Raw genomic sequence first — 4,496 nt, 5'->3', positions numbered from 1 at the left:
AAAAAAGATGTAACAAGATCAAGATGGTGCTCAGACCTTAAAAGAAGACACAGTTCAAACTGGCAGACTCCTTCCATCAACATAGATTTTTAATAATTCTTTCCACCTATAACTTATAGAAATGCCAGATACCCCAAGGAGAACTCTAGAAATTATCAAGAAGCTACTGTTGTGTCTCAGCTGTATGTTCTGGAAAGGATTCTGTTGAAATGCTCGCAATCTCAGATGCTGATGATTTGTAGGCTGAGAGTTAAGCAAAAACAAAATAAAATAGATATGACAGTGTGACTGAAAGTCAGGCTTAAATATATTTCCAGCAGCAAACATGTCCATAGATGACAGTTTATTGCCTTTATTATTTTGATACTTCAAATATCAAACTTCACTAACAGTTTACTTAAGTATCCTTATAAAATAGTAGTAGGCTTTGAAATTTACTTAGGACAACAGTATATAGAAGTTAACTGGCAGATGCTACAGAGTACAGGTGTAACAAACTTTTGCTTCAATGACTTTCCCTGTCAAGTTCCCTGCATACTACTTATGGCAATATGCTTAAATGTAACCTGATTTGTAACTGGGAAAATTACCATCCACAAGTAAAATCTTTAATGTTTTGGGTCACCTGTTGCTCTGCCGGTCTGCAGAGATAGTTTTTGAAGCCAAACTGGTCTTAATTAGATCCTCAAATTAGAAAGCAGACCGGTTGTTGGTTAGTATACATCTTTAACTGAGAAACCGGTCTTAGATTTTGCCAGGTCAACAAATGCTTTTCTCCCTGCCATCACCTTCTTTCTAAATTTAAACCAGATGGCTTTCTTCCCAGTTCCTATTTCCCCTTCACAGAAAGATGAGAAAGAAATGCCTTTGTTTCTGAGGAAAATGAAAGAGCTAAGGAGTAGATCTATTCTATGAAAAACTTCCACAGTTTGTGCCACAGCGATGGCACAAAAACTGCTACTAAGTATGATTCATAAGTATGAAGCAGAGCTATAAGAACATGTTATTTTTTTATAACGCCCAAAGCTACAACTGGCTCTTTCCAGTCATTGTTCAGGTTACTTTTCAAGCTTACAGATATCCCCATTTCTTAATTTTCAAACATTACCCGAGCAGGTACGCAATGCACTGCATCTTAAATAACTCTTCTGGTAATACAGATTGACTGCTGATTTTTATATCATTATTTTAAATAACCCTTATGTAGCATTTCTGTCCTGCTCTACTTACTAGTTTCTACATTTCTAGATGGTGAATTTGAAACTCAGGCAAGCATTTGCAAAATAATTGTAAGTACAAACAGAAGGCAAACTGAGCACACTAAATAAGGAGGGGAAAGGATATGAGAAAGTGCACAAAAGGAACAAAGAAACAAATTCCACTTTGAATTATTAAGTCTTCCACACTGCACCTAAGTGCACCGTTAACTTAACACAGGTGTACGCCACATGAGCTTATGAAAAAACTTGATTGTGAAGAGTGTAATGATGGCTCTGTGTCTGCAGCACATTCATTCCATGGTTCATTTGTGCATCTGTTATATATTTGTCTTGGAGAGAAGGGGGAAAAAAAAAGGAAAAAGCTAGTACTTTTAGAGATGTTAAAGCAGTTGATCTTCTACACTTAGAAGTCCTGCACATTTCAAAGTCCATATGTTAACACAGAACAATAAGACAGCAAAAAGTTTTGGAGGTGCCTTATGTTTAGTTCTAAATTTAGGTTATATCAGAATAATTACATGGACACATACCGATCACAAGTCCACACTGTGAAAACATAGGACAAAAATGTCCTCAAAGGCTTACAGTTCAGATTGGGAAGGAAAAAGGAACAGCTAACAGCACTGTACGTAAAAGTACCAGTACAGTGGCAATCTAATCACTATTTTATGATTTTTTCTACTACACTCTAATACTTGTTTTTTAAGCATTTGAAAGAAAACATTGCAATACTTTTGTGAGTGTTTACAGGAAATTAAACCTGTAAGATAACCTAGGAATGAGCAAGGAAGTGCTCAAAAATTCAATGTGGTGGCTGTGATAACTGGCGTGATGAGGTTTAATGAGCAGTGAGTGTAGATGAGTTAAAGCAAATGAAGGAAGATGTGAAAGGAGAAATTCATGGACACAGAAGTCTGGAAGTATCTTGAAAGCAAAGATATATCTAATGATTAATATGACAGAAAACATTGTGAAGATGAGAAAAAGAAATGTGAAGAACAGAATTTCATAATCAAAGCAACAACATTAGACTACATCAGATCAAGTCATCAGCATTTGATTACATCCACTCAGGAGCACTTTGAATTTATATAAGAAGGAAGGACTGCCAAAGAGATGACATGGCAATAATCAAAGAGGTACAATGGTGCCATAGAAATGCACTACAAGTAATATACCTTGTTCTTTTCATGTGGAAAAGAAATAATCCTAACAAGCAGCAAATGCAAGCCAGTAAGAAATAAACATGGCCTAGATATGAAACTTGGAAATGCACGCCTTAACCTTTAATACCTTTTTTTTTTAAAATGATACTTCACTTAAACTAGAGTTTGAGTCCTTATATACTTAAAAAGCACATCACCTAGGAACTAACCAATAGAATCATTTAAGTTGGGAGGGACCTCTAAAGGCCATCTAGTCCAACTCCCCTGCAATGAACAGAGATATCTACATCAGATACATGAATTATATCAAAGAGCTCCTTTATGCCATGTAAGTTTACTGTCTACAGAAAGATGAATTCTCACACAGAGTTTCATAACTTGAAAACCAAAATTAAAGTAGTAGCGTGTAATATCCCACATAATCAGATAGTCTTCCTTAAAAGCATGAGGCATGCAAACTGAAAACATCATAATTAGCATGCTAACTTAGGACTTAAAAAGAGTTTTCTCTTGTAGGCTTCTATTATAGTTGTATAAATCAGTTAATTCCTGATCCACAAATGCACTGGGATATCTAACAACTAATGAAACCTGTGAAAATGAGCACCATCCTGCCTCCAAACTCCGTCTCACAGTAGGTACAGCAATTCACATCCTTATATCTCTGTGATGTGTTGTGAAGACTCATCACAAGGCAGAGAAATAGCACTACAACACTTTGAGGAATATCTACTGGCCAAAATTAGACAGTTAACAAACAAACACCCTCTGGCCATTCAGAATAACTATTGTTAAATAATTATATCTCAGTAAAACTAATTTTCATCTCATTAAGTATGATGTGCAACATTTCTATGCTGTGGATTAATAAAGGAAATAATGTACTCTATTACTGACTTACGCTTTGTACAGAATGAATACAAACATGACTTCAGATACAGTAAAAACAGCAACTGAGATACAAGCCTGAATGCAAATGTACTTTATTCCAAAAGAGTTATTTTATTCACAGGGAAATGTCCTTATTTCTCCACACATAGATCTACTGATGATCACTTTCTTGGTCTTCTTTATTAGAATTTGGAAAGCTGCACGTCAACTTTCCAAAAAAGCATGAAAATGAGAACTATTCAAGGAAAAATCTGCAGGAAACATTTCTGAGGATCCTTGCAAAGCAAGAGTGGTATTTTGTTCAATTTCATACAACAGATCATTGGCTTCCTGACATACTCAATGAGAGCCGCACAGAGCTGTTCCAGATGGTCAAATGCCAAGGACAGAACTGTAATGCAGTATATTGCCACACTCAATTCATTACCACACAGAGAAGTAATGCTTTTAAGCTCAATTAATTCTTTTTTTTTTTTCTTAACAGAGTTTATTCAGGCTGCAGGAAGCAGAAGTTGCTGCTGGGAGCTGTGGAAGGATTGCACAGGGATGGGGGCGAGGCCTCAGGAGAGGATGTATTTCTTTATTTCCTTTAGGGCTGTTGTTTTTTCCATTGAGAAGAGGGAGAGGGAGGAGGAGATCTGCAAGCTGAAAAAGCAGTTTTCAATCAAGAAAACTTCTTTTGGTTAAGTACTCCCAGTTCCCCACATGCTGTTTGGTAAAGGGAATAAACGTGGACAGGTTTCATTTGTACATAACCTTATTAGAACTGTCTGACTGTTTCTAGTGTTCTTTTTATATATTGCACCATTAGGGAGCTTTTTATAACATCTACAGTGAAGGATAAACATGTCATAATGGGAAGAGTTACGGTTGCTGATCCTCTATACTGCATGGTATTTGGACAGGTTTTTCTGAGCAAAGACACCCCCCCAACTCCTCTCCCCAGAGCTCCAGGTTCCCCCTTTACTTCTGCAGTGTCCCGCAGAAGCACCAGGGGCAGCACCTTGGCACTCCAGAATGCCCTTCTTGAACACTTCTACACTAATCCCCACAAAACATGTAACACCTAGTCTCAAAGCAACACTACTTTTTTTCCAAATTACATTATATAAGTTAAAAATTAATCATAATAATAATTCAAAACCATGAGATATTACTAGAAATGCTCAGCTCCAGAAGAAGCGGTGGGAAAATCTGAAGGATTTACTTTCTGTGTAAA

The 4,496-nt window shown here is 36.6% G+C and overlaps 1 protein-coding gene across 7 annotated transcripts in view; it reads right to left on the bottom strand.

Annotated features, from left to right (window-relative positions):
• The window catches only part of VPS13B (vacuolar protein sorting 13 homolog B), a 416,489-nt gene that overhangs the window by 137,809 nt on the left and 274,184 nt on the right, over positions 1–4,496 (bottom strand). The gene's annotated exons all lie outside the window — the stretch shown is intronic.

Source organism: Meleagris gallopavo, chromosome 3 (genome assembly GCF_000146605.3).
Source record: "Meleagris gallopavo isolate NT-WF06-2002-E0010 breed Aviagen turkey brand Nicholas breeding stock chromosome 3, Turkey_5.1, whole genome shotgun sequence".
Taxonomy (NCBI): domain Eukaryota; kingdom Metazoa; phylum Chordata; class Aves; order Galliformes; family Phasianidae; genus Meleagris; species Meleagris gallopavo.
This window is presented reverse-complemented; position numbering and strand designations above follow the sequence as displayed.